This window comes from Dreissena polymorpha, chromosome 12, assembly GCF_020536995.1.
Source record: "Dreissena polymorpha isolate Duluth1 chromosome 12, UMN_Dpol_1.0, whole genome shotgun sequence".
Taxonomy (NCBI): Eukaryota; Metazoa; Mollusca; class Bivalvia; order Myida; family Dreissenidae; genus Dreissena; species Dreissena polymorpha.
Genome location: NC_068366.1, coordinates 19,340,187 through 19,358,807, shown reverse-complemented (window position 1 = coordinate 19,358,807; position 18,621 = coordinate 19,340,187). Strand labels below are relative to the sequence as shown.

At 34.3% G+C, this 18,621-nt stretch overlaps 1 long non-coding RNA gene across 2 annotated transcripts; it reads right to left on the bottom strand.

The window, feature by feature from the left end:
* Positions 1 to 9,414: 9,414 nt before the first annotated feature.
* Positions 9,415 to 18,082, bottom strand: LOC127852808 (uncharacterized). 2 transcript variants are annotated; one of them, XR_008036274.1, is made up of 2 exons: positions 18,047 to 18,082; positions 9,415 to 11,187 (listed from the first exon to the last, which is right to left on the bottom strand). It is a non-coding gene; the product is annotated as an uncharacterized LOC127852808 (long non-coding RNA). The 2 variants fall into 2 exon arrangements; XR_008036275.1 differs by lacking the exon at positions 18,047 to 18,082 and adding an exon at positions 16,155 to 16,249.
* Between the last annotated feature and the right edge of the window lie 539 nt (positions 18,083 to 18,621).

Here is an 18,621-nt window from a genome sequence, read left to right as displayed (position 1 = left end):
ACCGACTCTCTGCAGACTCGACTTGTCAACGAACCCGTTGGGCGCCATTTGTAACTCTACGTGTTTTTCCAAACAACGACGACAGTTCAGGTTTTAACGGGGGTTCTTTAAAGTTGAGTTACAAGTTGAGTTACATCAGTATGGTCAACTCCAAAACAATCTGTGTGATGGATAGCCTTTATAGGTATCTGAAATTAAAAAAAATAATATACTAATACATAATATAAATCACATAAACTCTGAAATAAGAGAATACATATTAATCACATTTACAATATTAAATGCACAATAGTTTCAATTGACATTCTAGTGGCAAACGTTTATTATTTACGTAACAAAGCATCAAAAAGTAATACATACATATAAAACAAGGTAAGACATACACAATGACATTGCATGAACATTGTTCACATACAATACATTAGCTAAAGAAACTTCAGCGTACAGTTTGTTAGTATTGACATACCTGTACGCTGAAGCCATCCCCGTATCGAAAGTCAACCAGAGTAGTTACATATTGATGTCACGCTATGAATCAAAGAAAAGTAATTTTCTTGGATACAGTTCTACATACCGGTATAATGGTGAATGAATATAAATTACTGCATCGGAAAATATTTTAAGGTTCAAATGCATCTTACAATAGATGAAAATAAATCTTATCAGTCTGAAATTCACAGTTTTGACACCATTGTTGCTTTGTCACGTGACGAGTTTTCATTTGGATACTTTCGTATCGATAATGCTGAAATTGTAAATATTACTTTCGTTTTCTGAAATCTATTATTTGTGATTAACAACTTACGTCTGGTGGATTATAAGACTGATTTCAGTGTGAATCAGGCAGTTTTAAATATTATTTACTTCGACTTTGTATTTACACAACAATTTATTTACAAAACAAGCCAGAATAATCTAAAATACCGGGAAATGTCATTCTGAATATGATAACACTTGAGCACATGGTATGTTACTAAAAATTAGTCTTTCCGAAATACCGTCGGTCCTCGGATTTTTCCGATAATAATTTGGAAAATCCGGAAATGATTCTAATATTACCGGACCTCGTGTCCGGTTATAAAATTATGGCAAAATTTGGAATTTCATAAGCTATTTCCAGAAAAGTTTCAAGGCAAAAGGGGGGATTTACTGAGTTATTTATGAATACTTCAATCATGTAAAACATTTTTTCATTGGTTGCATTTCTTGAATGACGTACGTGCATATACGGTATCCGAAGATTTTTGCTGCGTTGTCAATGCAAATTACACACTACGTCATCACTATATGAGCAGATTCGCAAAGGGAGAGAAACGATACCATATACTTTTGGTTCCCGTTATATCTGATTAATTCGTAGGCAAGCAGGGCATTAAATTAATCTGATAATATTAAAATATTGTTAAAAATGTCATCTTAGTCTTTCGTCAACATATTTTACTTTTTGGGCATGAAATAATCATTCTGGGCCGGAAAAGGCTGCATGATTACAGGACCTCATGGCTGGCAATAAATTATAATTTTGGGAAGGACTGAAAAATAGAAATAATGTCATTTGGCCGTGAAATCTCGGGAGATTCGCATTTCAAGAAAGTCTGTCACATCGCTGTTTTTCTCGATATGTAAGAGCAGATTTGATAAATTTAAAATGTTTAAGAGGAATTGTGTGAAAGAATAGATCAGTTAAATGTGAAAAATGTCAATCTTTCCGATCAAGTGGTTGAATTGGGCCAATAACTGCATTTAAAAGCTGTTTTGGACCGGTCTTTGTTAACTGTCAACTTTTCGGGAATTTCTGGTTGACTTTCCTAATGGGGTTGGTCCATAACTATAAAGTCGCGCCAGTCAAAAATCATAAAAAGCGACATTTAAAGTTATGGTAGCCAGAACTAACAATACATAATACATTACCGATTTAAGGAATCGAACACCTCTTCTTTCAATCCTCTCACTTACACATCTACATGTGCGGCTGCTGTAAATTAATTACATGCAAACATTAGTTAGTGCCATTTAGTTCAACTGGTTTAAAATTAAAGATAAGAAGTAAGAACCATTGAGCCGCTATTTCTGCAGTCGCGAAAACATGTTATCTAAATTAGTTTATTAGAAACGCGTGACATCATTCCAGAAATACAAAGCAATGTGAATGCAGTTCACTACAAACATCAATCGACAAAGAACTAAAATGTATACCTTATAATCAACGCATGTTATTTCAAACCAAAATCGTAAAATATTGACGGGGCTACATATGTCCCTTGACATATTGCTTTCATATTTTGCATACTTCTTTACCAATATGACCCCAATCTATAAACAAGAGTAGACAACTGTAACAAGCATTTTGTAAGAATTATGGCCCTTTTTCACTTAGAATATGTATATTATTGATAAATCTATGTAAAAGTTTGCGTACCACCTCAAATATTTTCTATGTCCCTTGACATATTGCTTTATATTTTGCATACTTCTTTACCAATATGACCCCAATCTATACACAAGAGCAGACAACTGTAACAAGCATTTGTAAGAATTATGGCCCTTTTTCCACTTACAATATGCATATTATTGGTAGATCTATGTTAAAGTTTGCGTACCACCTCAAATATTTTCTATGTACCTTGTCATATTGCTTTTATATTTTGCATGCTTGTTTACCAACATGACCCCAATCTATAAACAAGAGCAGACAACTGTATCAAGCATTTTGTAAGAACTATGGCCCTTTTTTCACTTAGAATATGCATATTATTGATAACTCTATATTAAAGTTTGCGTACCACCTCAAATCTTTTCTATGTCCCTTGACATATTGCTTTATATTTTGCATACTTCTTTACCAATATGACCCCAATCTATAAATAAGAGCAGACAACTGTAACAAGCATTTGTAAAAATTATGGCCCTTTTTCCACTTACAATATGCATATTATTGGTAGATCTATGTTAAAGTTTGCGTACCACCTCAAATATTTTCTATCTACCTTGTCATATTGCTTTTATATTTTGCAGACTTCTTAACAAACATGACCCCAATCTATAAACAAGAGCAGACAACTGTAACAAGCGTTTTGTAAGAATTATGTTGCCTTTTTATACTTAATTAATTAAAAATTTGGTCAAGTTTTTTGTTTAGGTCCACTTTATTCCTTAAGTATCAAAGCTATTGCTTTCATACTTGCAACACTTACTAACTACCATAAGGGGACTATGCAGGCAAAGTTATGTAACTCTGACTGGCATTTTGACAGAATTATTGCCCCTTTAATACTTTACAACTTCTTTAAAACATAAAACATAAAACATTTTCAATTATGATCCTCTCCCTCTTAGAATATGCCTATATTACATTGACCTTATTGAATATGAACAATTTCCTCATGATGGCTTACGTTATACTATCAAGCACTCGAATAGTCGAGCGCGCTGTCCTCTGACAGCTCTTGCTTTGTTCGGTCCACAACTCTTTCATTCATCAAGGGATTTTGAATTTTTTGGGAACAAATTCCACCATAATGAGAGAACATGCCATGCGGAACACCCAGACCCATATCTTCCAGGTCAAGGTAACATTTGGATGGCAGATATAAATCGCACTGTGCTGCTACTTTTTAACTACAGTTGCCACCAGTGTCTGACACTTTGTTCATATAAGTGATTTTACACAAGTTTGATTTTCGGCTACTTTAGCTACAGTTTCCGTTAGCGGCTGACAATTTGTTCATTTAATATAGGTTATTGTACTAAAGTTTTGTTTTTGGCTACTTTTTTGGCTACAGTTGCCGCTAGCGGCTGACAATTTGTCAAATTAATGGAAATATTTCGCAGTGTTCTGTTTCTGGCTACCTTTTGGCTACAGTAGCCGCTAGCGGCTATGGTAGCCGCTAGCGGCTATAGGTTTTGGCTACTCAGCCGCAACCTAGCCGCTACTGGCTGACTTTCGCTACCTCCAGGATACCCGTTTCGGCTACCTTTTTAGGTAGCGGCTAGGTAGCCGCTACCTAGCGGCTAGTCAGCCGCTACCTTTTCATTTCTGTAAGGGTTGTTCTACTAAACTCGCACACAGGGTTGATGTGACTCAGCCTTAAGGAATCTCAAATGGCGACTAATGTAAACATTTCACACACATGAGTATTCTCGGATCGACTAGTGCAATAGTGCAACAATCTTAGGGAAGGGATAAGCAATTTTCATCTTAACAATACTTTAGATAAAAACTAAGCGATGAACTCGCGTGGACCCGTTGACATCCCCATCTATTTTTCTTTTCCTCGGCAAAAAGAACAAACAAAGAAAGAAATTGTGAAAATGCGTCATGAAACCTCACTCCATCTTACAGATATGTTAATCTACAAGAGGGCATGCTTAGACGGGCCCTGTGGTCCATGTGACATCAACAGATATTGCGCGGACGCCGGGGAGTCCTACAGCTACTTAATAAGCTGCGTCACGTCCGATGGTAGATTGACAACTGGAACCGCGTCTCAAACGTCCAGTCTTTTGTTCTATGCAGATATCGACCCTCCTTTCAGTTTCGATCCAAACAGTATGATATGTTTACAAAAATGTGTCTCTAATGAATCATATATTTCAAGTCAAAATACACCCAATGTGTGACTTCGTATTTGTCCATTTCTTACAACCTCACACATGCGTGTCGATCTTTATTACAAACAGAAGATAAATAATAACTTCTTTGTTTTAAATACGTCCCACCTTAGTATTACGATTTTCTATTGAAATTATATTATTGCAAATTGCATTTAACTGTATATGTATATATCGAATAAATGTGTATATTTGTGTCTTATATGATCAATGTACCAACAGTTGACACACACGGATGAAATGAAACCTCTTACGAAAACAAAAGTATGTCACATTAACAAATTCGCAACCGGTGACATAAAATCAATTTAAACTACAATGTTTTTTCAACTGAACTCACAAACGATATGTTTAAATATATTTAATGTTTAAACCATCAGTTGGAGACAGCATTCAGATCGGACAGAGCATACAAGGAACAGGACAAATCCTAAACCGGATTACATCCGATCCCCAAGAGGAACCAGATGACTACGACACGATCACCTTCTACATCTCTGGAAGCAGTCCATCCTGGCTTGCAGTTGATTCAAGTAAAGAGAAAAGGAAATGTAGTTTTGTTTTCATTTGCAATAATTCAAATTCGCCGAATTCAAAACATGATAAATCAGTTTTTAATTTAATAAAAGTAAACTTATACCAAATAAAACAAAGCTATATGACTATACTTCGTTTCCTTACGAATTATTAGTCAGAACAAATGAAAAAGGTATGAACATTAATCGACAATTTATTAGACATTGTTTTGAATTGTTTGCTATAAAATAAATCCACCTATTTTCAACAACGACACATTTTAATAAATGCTTACATAAGAGCATTAAAGTGTTATTAAAGCTTATAATTCTGTCGCGGATTACTAGTAATTGTTCTACGCAAGTTAATCATCAGTACGACTTATGATCAAATGTGAAGTCGATGTCAAATAAAATGTGCAACCGTTCTTTAGTAAAGATCGCCAAACTAGCGTATTGGTTTCCACTGTCTTGCTATTTGAGTGTATTTCCTTGTGGTCGAATACATTCTGACTTTAATATCAGTACTGAGTATGCTAGATTCGGATTTCAAAAACTCATCATAATCGTTAGAGTTAAACCTTAACTTGATTACACCTTTCAATTATGGGATGAAAATCACGTTCAACGTTTGTAGTGACAATTTCTAACGTCCTTTCCAACATAGCACTGACTGTTACAGTGAACGTAATGTTCATGTACTTCCATTTTAATCTCGAGTGGTGTACTAACCAAGCATAGAAATGACTAAATAGGGTTTCAATTTCTGCTTAAAAATAATGTTTTGTTGCTTCTGACATTACTTTACACATGATTTCAAGTTGAATGAGTGTGCTCAAAATAAGCATTGTTGTTTACATTACCTCTTCAATGATAATTATCTACTTGTTTATAATAATCGGTGAGAGTAATGTTGGAATATACATGTATGTATATTTTACAGACAATGGAAACATCAAAGTCGTGACCTCTCTTTCCGCCGAAACTGAAGCATCGTACATGGTCACGTTCTGTGCAGAGAATCGTCGAGGTAAGAAAACATGCAAGAACCTCTCCATACAAATATGTGTGTATTTTATATAAGAATGTGTTATTTAAACTTGGTATTTAAGATTTGATAAAGCAGTTAGGTTCGCTTGTTGAAATATGTTATTGACTTCGCCATATTAACTTCACATTTATAAATTTATTAAAGACTTAAATTAAATATTCTTATTAGTATTTGCTAGTCATGTGTCTTAAATAAAGGACCTGTTTTTGAATATTTAAGTTTTCTACTGCTTCTGCAATCGTAGTTCGATGTTGTTTATATTTTTACTAGCTTTAACCATGCTTTAAATCAGAGGAAAACATGATATGGGCAATCAATATTGATAGATTTTAACAATCTGTCAAAAAAAAAAACGTTTGCAATAAAAATACACTCCAAAAAATATGGAAAAGGTATTTCATGTTTTATATTTTCATTCGCTTTACATTAAAATGATTTTTTTATACTACAATTACATCACAAGCTCTTCAGATATTGTCGAATTAAACGAAAACACAGATGCCAAGAAATACATTTGGGACGTCACCGCCACGTGCGAAATCACGTACACGTGTCATTCAGTCTTCACACGTGCAAAAGTAGTAGATTGTAATAAGTGTGCTGTATCAAACAGCAATAACCTATTTGGGATTGATGGTACATATAAAGGTTTATCGTTATGTTGAGGTTAAGAGCACAACGCGGACATTGAGAAATGACGTTTATTTGAAAAAAAAATCTATTTTGATAAACAGGATTTTTGAAATTCCTTTTTAGGTTTTAAAGTATTTAAAAATGAGTGCGAGGACAATGTGTGCGAGCCAACAGACATAAGCAAATTCTGTGTCGATGCCAACGAGTTCTATGATTATACCGTCTCATGCTGGCGACTGAACGATAACTATAGCGGGTTTACTACTGGAACAGCCTACCTTACTAAGCGGCTGTCATTTTGTGAGGATGTCAACCCATCATTTGCGTTCGCGAGCGAATGTAAATCTACATTTTTACAAGTGTGTTTGTGAGCAAATTAACATACATTTTCCACACGAACAAACTATTTTTATATATTGATATTGTTTTTATGTTTTATATTTTAAATATACATATACTGTATAAGCAATATTTCCTTCATGAAAACAATTCAGCCAAACACGTGTCTATTTGGTGTTGTTTTTGTCTTACACGTTAAGCCGACTCGCTCTTTGGTTTAAAGAATAATTTATTTCATTTAGTATTAGCATTTGTTCAATCGCTTGTTTCGGTTCGAGAATAACTATAACAAGACGTGTTTGTGAAACACAATGTCCCCCTATATGACGTTTGACCTTGAAGGATGACCTTGACCCTTCACCACTCAAAATGGGCAGCGTCATGAGATTCACATGCATTTCAAATATAAAATTGCTATCTTAAATATTGCAGAAGTGACATTACATGAGCAATTTTGACCCATATATTTGACCTTGAAGGATGACTTTGACCTTGACCTTTCACCACTCAAAATGTGCAACTCCATGAGATACACATGCATGTCAAATATCAAGTTGCTATCTTCAATATTGCAAAAGTATTCATAAAATAAGCGATTTGGGCCATACATATTTGACCTCTGACCTTGAAGGATGACCTAGACCTTTCACCACTCAAAAAGTGCAGCTCCATGAGATACACATGCATGCCAAATATCAAGTTGCTATCTTCAATATTGCAAAAGTATTCATAAAATAAGCGATTTGGGCCACATACATTTGACCTCTGACCTTGAAGGATGACCTTGACCTTGACCTTTCACCACTCAAAATGTGCAGCTCCATGAGATACACATGCATGCCAAATATCAAGTTGCTATCTTCAATATTGCAAAAGTATTCATAAAATGAGCGATTTTGGCCACATATATTTGACCTCTGACCTTGAAGGATGACCTTGACATTGACATTTCACCACTCAAAATGCGCAGCTTCGTGAGATACACCTGCATGCCAAATATGAAGTTGCTATCTTCAATATAGCAAAAGTTATTGAAAAATGTTAAAGTTGGCGCAAACCAAACAACAGACCAACCAACAGACCAACCAACCAACAGACAGAGCAAAAACAATATGTCCCCCACTACTATAGTGGGGGACATAAAAATGACATTAAAAACACATGGAAATACGTGTAAATGTCCTAAATTTGCACAGTGGGAACCCAAATTAAAATCGGTAAGAGCATCGATGGCACAAACCAAGTGGTAAACAAGATATTCTCGGAACCCGAAGAGACGCCAGACGACAACGATAACGTCATATTTTACATCCGGTCCGGTGACCAACCCTCCTGGCTGGCTGTCGTTAGAGGTAAGCAGACATAGTAGTAGAAGTAGTAGTAGTAGTAGTAGTTATAGTAGTAGTAGTAGTAGTAGTAGTAGCAGTAGTAGTAGTAGTAGTAGTAGTAGTAGTAGTAGTAGTAGTAGTAGTAGTAGTAGTAGTAGTCGTAGTAGTAGTCGTAGTAGCAGTAGTAGTAGTCGTCGTCGTTGTAGTAGTAGTAGAAGTAGTAGTAGTAGCAGTAGTAGTAGTAGTAGTAGTAGAAGTAGTAGTAGTAGTAGTAGTAGTAGTAGTAGTAGTAGTAGTAGTAGTAGTAGTAGTAGTTGTTGTTGTTGTTATTTTAGTTGTGCATATTGTTCCAAACTATATTTAGAATGCTTATATAAGGAATTATTATTTTACATTACCCCACCCACTTCTGACCATTTCAGAAAGTGATATGTCCTTAAAACGGTCACGCAGGAAGCCATTTGTCTGGTCGTCTCGATCGAATTTTCGAGCGACTATAGTTATCGATAACAAAGGTTACGAAACACTATATTTGGCATTCATATTCAGCGTCAAGAGAGCCCTTTTTTCTCTTTTTTTCACAAATTAAAAATAACCACATGCGCTATGGTTACAGAAGGACACAAAAATGAGTGCGAGCGGTAATATTTTTTTTCCATTTTGAAAAAATAGGTGCGGCAAATCCGACGACCAACAAATCAATTTGGAGTGGCCTTATCAAGTCTCTCATGGGCGAAGCCATTGTTGTAGAAAGTGATTCATTCACATCGAATATATCCTTCGAATTCCATCCATTGTTGTCATTAGCGGAGATTTAGTGAATAAATAATTCATATATCATAAATGACAGCTTCTAAAAAGCGTAACAAGCCAATTTATGCTGTAAGAAAGTTTTGACCTATCGGGAGTATCAAAATTGCATAATAACATAACAGCATTGTACATCAACTGCGGATTATTGACATTAATATAATCAACATGAACAGATATTTCTGCAGTCGCCATCGAAATTAGATCAATTTTATATTTTAAACAACACATATTGAAGTAGCAGTTTTCGTATTTAAAAACATAGTGACCACCAAGCGCAACAAACTATTAATGTCTGTATACCCAATTAAATTTATGGTCTTCTGAACCAGTTTTGTCAAATTGTGTTTTATTTCGTCTTATCGCAAATTGTGTTATCTGACAAAAATGCCATACCATCTAATTCTTTGAATCAATGCTGAATGATCGTTCTTTGACGATCTCTGTAAATGATGAACATCTTTTTCCAGTTTCCTTGCATGCGGGCCTTTCCGGACTGTTGAACCAATGGTGACTTCCAAAGAGCTGACTGAACTTTCGTTTCAGGATCGAAATTACACAGCCGGGTCCCATCGGTAGTCGCAATTCTGTCTTGAAAAGAATCCCCTTCCTTCGTATCAAGATACAATATAGGCCATTAACAGTTCAAGCGTTCCACTCTCACTTAATGTTGAATAAGTTTGTTTATACCTATTCATTTCCACTATGTTCAATCGCTGTTTGTTTCGGGACAATAATAACAGCAAGTTCGGGCGGTTGCTGCTAGAGTTGCCCTTAGACTTCAATGGCGGTAAGCAGCTCCTTGGTAACAGCAGAGAATGCCGACGTGACCACAAGCTGATGCAAAGCTCAGATAACGAAAAAGTGTAATTTATGTGAGCACGCATAGGAAACATGTACACTTGGAGACTATTCTAACGGAACACTTGTTAAACTTGAATATCTCATTGATGAGTAAAGGTTTTGATGTTAAATTTTACAAATGATCAGTTGACTACATTCTTTGCAAGCTTACGATAAAATCATTCATTTATGAAGATCGTACGCTTAGAACGTGTGGTTGGTATTGTTTTATCCGTGTGCACGAGGACATGGTGAAACGCGATATAATAACACTTGTATGTAATCATTCGAATTGGGTTCTTACACCAGAAAAACACAAACTTAATTAAAAGAACAATATGATTCGCATGCATATTCAGGAGCACAATCGATTTGATTTAGAGTGAGCTCGCACAGAATGTAGTTATCCTAGAATACGTATGCGAATTTTGCAATAGACGTCATTCCTTTTCTCGAAGTACTTCAGTTGGACGTAATGAACGATGTCATAAGTGATGGACCAGTGTTAGTAATATTACTTTCTGAACCTGATCCTTTAATACTGAACAAATTACTAAATAAACACTTAAGAGAAATGTTCTTGTTTTATGTATGGTGGCTAATTGTAATTATCATTGCAATTCCTATCAATTAAGTTGATGTGACCGTTTCGATAAACAGGGATTGCAAAAACGTAACTGCTGCTAGCCGGATGCAAATATGTATACTCCAGTTGAAATATGTTGATTTCCCCATAACGCCTTGCATCTTCAAACATCTGGGCTGGTATTACATGAATTCGGTAATTTGATTGTTTAAGTTCCTTGTACATCTCTTGTTTAGACTGCGAGTTCATTGGCAAAATTTTGTTAAATGTCCCTGTGTTCAGAAACTTGATATATTTCTTTTTTGCTTTCTTGAACTTGTTCTTGTGTTTCCCATACGCTTTTATATCAGCAGTCCTAACGACTTGTTGTTCCTCCCTATTTGTGGATCTAAGGGACCCTGTATCTGGGTTTCCGGATACGGCATTCGCTGGCCCGGAATACGTGTGCATTACAGTCACTGTGTATGTTTGCTGAAACATACTCAAAGTGGTTTAGGCATGTATATTTACATTATATTCAAAACATTAAAAACATTGACATGTAGTATATACCAAAATGCATTAATTTATATTATGTTTACAAATCTGTATATATGTCCACTTATCAAGAAAAAAAAACATAATTACACTTGTGTTCTTTTTATGCACACATAGATCACTTCAAATTGCAACTTAAACGATTAATAGTATTTTAGTAAAAACTTATGTTTATGACAAACGTGATGATTGGACACTGTAGATGCTCACTTTTCAGATGGTATTATTTCAAAGAGACAATCGTTAGGCATATAATTATTGTCCACTTGGTTCGCTAAGCTTAGCAAGGGCTTGTTAAACAATACATTATTTCAACAAACCTTACATTTCTCTAGGAAATAAGCAATTAAGAAGTATTTATTGTATGAACTAGAACTATACAAACGTTTTCTACGTTTTAAAAGAAATAGAGTAGGTATCTTTAGTTTCCCTTATTCAATGTGGTTCTTCAATATGGTAACAACAAGAAATTACACTACATAGTCTTCGTGATGACATGATTTGAATATATTTATTCTATATGAAAAACCGTACGTCTTTCCAAAAAAACTGGAACATATTTGTGGAAAAACAACTATTGAAAGAATAAAATAATTTCTTCAGTTTCCTAAAAATCAAGATATTGGCTTGATTTGAAGAAGTATTACCAAATGTCTCACAACAACCAAGTATAATACTATATTGTTTTATTCGTGTGCTATAAATTGTTTTCTCGTAGCTCCGAGTATTTCGGGAGACATGCAAGAAAATGATATTTGTTATCGATTATATTTGTGTACCAATTGACGCGGATACTTTTTTCATCTGAATATTTAAATAGGCGCAAGACGTTAACATGTGTCGTGTGATGGCGTTCTAAATAAGCAATACTATTTAAGTCAATTTAATTTAATTATTTAGATGTATTTAATTATATATAAAATGCAACTTGAAATGCAGTGCCAAACCATGTCATGTCGTGGCATTTTTATTTTTATTATAAGTTTGTTCACAAAAAATTTCTTAATAATTAAGAGTGATGATATTTGTTTACGACTGAGAAATTGCAAATGCAAAACAGAAAGTTTTCTTACAAATTTGCTGACCATGGAAAAAATATTTCTGAGATGGTCTCATTCGCAAATTTTTAGATTTTTTATTTTCAGATGTAAAAGTACAATTTTTTCTTTGGGAACAAAGTTGGGATTTAACTACCATTTCTTTTTCTCTTGAAAGCAGTTCCTGGCATTGGGTCCTATTTTCTAGCAGATTATCAACACCAACTTTTGTTGAACATAGTTAACTACCATACAAGACACTACACTGGCATGTTTCACGCGTGAAATTTGAAATAATTTCTGCTTCTTTTTGATCTTCTTTTCTAATGTCATTCTGTTCGTGATCAAATTGTATTTGGTCAGGCTCAGACTCGCCACAATTAATGTGGTCATCATAAAATAAGCAATCAACCTAATCACACGTATCACTATCATTATCCTCAACATGATCATCAACATCTTCAAATATAATACTTGCATGAATTTCCAAATCTACATCACTACTTTCAACCTGTACAGAATTGGATTGGAAAACTGTCAAGTTTTCATTTGATTTTGTAAACGATTCATCGCTAACATGGCTAATGTGGTATAACTCATCAACTTGTGCAAGTTCATTTAAAAATACGTCATCAGTCTGTGACAATTCGTATGGAATTGTAGATTGTTGGGTATAAATTTCACTAGTTTGGCTCATCATTCTTATGAAAACTTCGCATAACATAAACTGTCATTGTATCAAAACCAAACGACATTTTTTGACAACTTCCGGGTGAAAATTCCGGTTTATGGACGTTTCGTGCCACTACCAGTTCGTGCCACTGATATTTGTGTTGAAAAGAGGTAGACGTTTCGTCCCACTGATAACATATAGGCGGATAGGTGTGAATAATGCCGTATAGGTGTCAATGATATTGGAGTGTATATTTATGTTGAAAATTACAACAATGTTGACAATTATAATAATAAATAACTAAAAATAAAATGATTTATTGTTATTATACAATTATTTGTAAATAGTTCATTATGTTCAATAAATAAAAAACATAAAGTGTTGTTATTTTTTATGCATCATGTGTATGTGTTTGTAAAAAATAAAATAAAATGATTTATTGATAGTATAAAAACGTGTGTTGTTCGTTAAATTCACAAAACCAGTAATGGCTTGCGAATATCCTCATGTGTACTGTGCACGGAATGTTGGTGAAGAAGATAAAGCCAACTCATGCGATGAATGTGAAAGATGGCAGCATCTGTCGTGTGAGACTGGGGTCAGTGCGACCTAGGGTTTTACGTGCCTCCTGTTGCGCCGTGAGGCAGAAACAGTGGATCTAACAATCCGCCTAGTGTCGGAACACGCCCTGACTCGGGTACACCGGAAAATATTCAAAGAAGTGCACGGGCGACTCTTCGAGATATGGGAGAAGTACGAAGACGATGACATAACAACTACTGAACTGCTGAGAGCGTGCAGCCATATCATCGGGCTGGGACCAAGCACAACCATGGACAAAATCCACAATGATGACTCCTGAAATGCAATACATTGTATATCTGATTTGTGTATGTATAGGATAGGAAAGTATGCTGTTGTTGTATTTTTGTTTATGTATTTATTTACTTTTGTATATGTGTATTAAACCTTTTAAATTGTATTTATGCATTCACTTCCGATATTGTTAATGTCAATTTATTGCAAATGTTTCAATATATTATATATTTATGTAATAAATCTAGATATTGTTAAAATGTATGTATGCATTCACTTCTGATATTGTTAATGTCAATTTATTGCAAATGTTTAAATATATTTATGTAATCAATCTAGATATTGTTAAAATGATTGTATGCATTCACTTTTGGATATGGTTAATGTCAATGTTTTGAAAATGTTTTATGTATTTTTTTGTTAATGTATTGTATTAAGCATGTAAATTGACTCTTAAACAATAATGAAATAAAACAATCTTGTTTTAACATTGAACAGATGTTACAATAAAAGGTGCGAAAGTTTGCTGTTATTATTCACACCTTCTATACGATATTATTCACATCTATCCGCCTATAAATTATCAGTGGGACGAAACGTCCAATGCCGTAGCGGATCCGTGGTCTAGTGGTAACACACTGGCTTCACAATCCAGAGATCGCTGGTTCGATCCCCCGCTGTTACCTAACCTACTAACTCGTCTTTCGCATGAGACGTTAAACCGAGGTGCAGTGTACTAGGTGCTATACACCGGGCACTAAAAGACCCAGGGTCACCTCTGGAACGGGGTGTCCCCCGTAACCAACTAACACGTCTTTCTGGGGGCGATGGCCATATGGGAGACAATCCCGGTGCACTCGATAAAAAACAAAAACAACAACGTCCAATGCCCTCCTACACAAATGTCAGTGGCACGAACTGGTAGTGGCACGAAACGTCCAGTACCCAAAATTCCAATTATCGCATATATTCATGAATCGTAAAGCCAAACAAATTTTAACAGTGGTAATAAACACTAGACGTGATTCAATTTATATGGGATACATCCTTTGACGACTAATTTCACATTTTTTGACGGAACAACAACAAAAAAGAAAGAAAAACTAACCTTTTGTTAATAAAGAAACTTCAGCGTACAGTTTACATAGTATTGACAGACCTGTACGCTGAAGCGATTTCCAGTCGTTACACCCCCTGGACGTTACACCCCTAGTCATTACACCCTCTAAGCCTGGACATTACACCCACCAAGATGTAAACATAATTGATTAGGTTACTAAGGTGTTATCACACCTACCATGGGGCACACTTCACTTGATTAATGATGTTTCTGCTTTAATGTGTGTTTAATGGGGGTCTTGCCAAGTGTTTTTTTATTGTTTGTTTGTCTGTTTGTTAATAAAACTTAAGTAACAGATGTGATACACTGAGATAAAGAGATTGCCTTAGTCCTTATGTATTTGAGGCCGTTTCCATAAATAATAAAGAATTATTTCTTATAGCTTTAAAGATTTTTTTTACAATAAATTACTTAAAAAAACAAAACATATCAATTACAGAATAATGATTGATTTAATACCTTATTTAATTAAAATCTTCTTTTGTGATGTTTAAATTATATTTATAATTGTATATTCTTGAAAAAAGTATTTATGATTTAGATGCATATTATAACATTATGGTGAAATAAAAATAAATGTATATGAATTAAGATTGTGTTTTGTTTATTCTAAATAATTATTGTATTTATCATTATTTTATTTTGTTTTCAAAGTTTTTTTCTGTCTGTATTATTTATGATTTAGTTGCATATTATTACATTATGGTGAAATAAAAATAAATGTATATGAATTAAGATTGTGTTTTGTTTATTCTAAATATTTATTTTATTTATCTTTATTTTTATTTCTTCAAGTTTTTTCCTGTATATTCTTGAAAAAAAAAGTATTTATTATTTAGATGCATATTGTTACAGTCATTCTGGTGAAATAAAAATTAATGTTTTAAATGATGGCTGCTCAATTAAATAATTTGAGCAACCATTAATCTCATCAGTGTCATCTTACATGACAAATCCAATTAGTGGTTCATAAGTTGATTACACCTTTCTAATCTAATCAATATCTTGGTGGGTGTAATGTCCAGGTTTAGAGGGTGTAATGACCAGGGGTGTAACGTCCAGGGGGTGTAATGACTGGACACCGCTGAAGCTAACCCCGTATCGAAAGTCAACCAGAGTCATAACATATTTATGTCACGCTATAAATCAAAGAAAGCTCATTTTCTTGGATACATTTCTACATATATTGGCGAATGAATATAAAATACTGCATCGGGGATTATTTTAAGGTTTAAATGTTTCAAATGCATCTTACAATATACGAAAATAACTCTCATCAGTCTGAAATTCACAATTTTGACGCCATTGTCGCTTTGTCACGTGACGAGTTTTCATTTCGATACTTTCAGATCGACCTTGACATTATTTGCTGAAATTGTAAACATTACTTTCGTTTTCTGAAATCTATTATTTGTGATGAACAACTTACGTCTGGTGGATTATAAGATTGATTTCAGTGTGAATCCGGTAGTTTTAAATATTATTTACTTTGAGTTTGTATTTACACTACAATTTGTTTACAAAACAAGCGGGAATAATATCAAATACCGGGAAATGTCATTCTGAATTTGAAAACACTTGAGCACATGGTATGTTACTAAAAATAGAAATAACGTCATATGACCGTGAAATCTCGGGAGATTCGCATTTCAAGTAAGTCTGACACATCGCTGTTTTTAGCATAGGTGCGTTTACGCACCTATGCTTATGGTATATACCACATTTCGAAAATCCACATCGATCGGTTGCCCTTTATGAAGCCTTACCTGATCAAAAATCAGACGAAATATCTATTTAATTTAGTATATGGTCATTCTTACAATTTTTTTTGGAAACGTTTTTCTAACGTTTTCTTCCAAGAATATTGCTGACACCGTTTTAAGTGAATTTTTCTAAGACCGTTTTATGTCAAAAAATCTTCTTATAACCTAAAACAAATTTCGTTCGTAAAACAATTCTATCTGCATTATAAATCTCAATCTCCTACGCAGTGGCCTCCCTTATACTAGAAGTTACTGACCGGGCGAAGCAAGGGAAGTAACTGCTGTGAGGAGTTTCTATAAAAATCTGCATCCAGAAATCTGTATTCAGAACTCAATCTGTTGTGCACGTCTGCATCTAACGCTTACCACAAGTTTTACGACAAATTCTTGACGCAGACGAATAGGGTAGCGTCTATTTTCATTTGTGAAAACAATAGTTCGATACAGATCTGTCCGTGCTTAAATTTTGAAAGGCTTGGGTAATTATTTTTCATAAGCGTTTCAAACACTGATGTAAATGGAAAGATTATCTATTTAAATAGTCGGTAATTGTTTGAAATTATTGATTTGAGAAATTCGCGGATGGCGATATCGAACTACATTATACCACGTGACGCCATTCTTCCCTGTATCTTGCACCTATGCTTTTAACGCCATCGGCGCTCTCGTTCTCGATATGTAAAAGCAGAATCAGAGGAGGTAATCACGTGATAGTCAAGATGGCGACGTCCATGCCGAGACAGTTATTTTTGCCGTTTTATTCCCTTTATTGCTTGTGTGCATTTTTTAAATGACGCTCACTTTCCAGCCATTATAGTAAAAAGGTGATTGGCGTTTATTTCGTATTTAAATTCTCTTTATATCTCGACTTTACTCCCCTCAAATTTTCGTAGTGGAGACTTAATAAGGTCATCTCGCTAAGAAATTTCGCACCGAGTAAAGTCTAGATGTAGAGCGAATATAATCATGAAATAAACGCCAGTAACTTTCTTGCTAATATGGCTGGAAAGTGAGCGGAATTCAAAAACTTTATAAAGTAATAAAGGGTATAGAACGGCGAAAAATACCTGCCTTTGCATGGAGGTCGCCATCTTGATAATCACGTGATTACCCCCTCTGAGAATAGATAAATTTTAAATGTTTAAGATAGTATTTTCTGAAAGACTATATCAGTTAAATGTAAAAAATGTCAATCTTTCCGATCAAGTGGTTGATTTGGGACAATAACTGCATTTAAAAGCTGTTTTGGACCGGTATTTATTAACTGTCAACTTTTCGGGAATTTCTGGTTGACTTTCCTAATGGGGTTGGTCCATAACTATAAAGTCGCGCCAGTCAAAAATCATAAAAAGCGACATTTAAAGTTATGGTAGCCAGAACTAACCTTTTGTAAGCAGGAAGTTTATCCAGTAATTAAAGCAGTCACACGGTGCCGTAGTGTACGATGGGTTATAAATCAACTATGGTTAAACTATACTAATGTTTTCGTATAAAAATCGTAACATAATCACTCATTGGGTAATTAATAGATTGTTTCGGAAAATAAATTACTGTTGAAAAATAGAAAAGCTAAAATATTTACTATTAAATTAAATCAAATATAACTTTAAATTATAAATATTTAAAATATAAATAAAAATAAAAAATAAAAAAAATAAATAAAGAGAGATAATGGAAAAACTATGGCGGAAAGAGTTATGGTTAATGTTCACTGCACTTCTCCAAGTTGCCATCTGTTTATATTTCTAGTTTCAAGTAAATCCTTTCAGTAGATTTAGAGTTATGCCTTGGACAAAAATTTACTTTGAAATTTAATAAAGGGAGATAATTCAAACATAAGGTAGATAGAGTTATGGTTCTTGGTCACTGCACTTCTTTTAGTTGCCATCTGTTTATATTCTAAGTTTAAAGTAAATCCGTTGAATAGATTGGAGTTATGCTCTGGACAAAGTTTCGGAC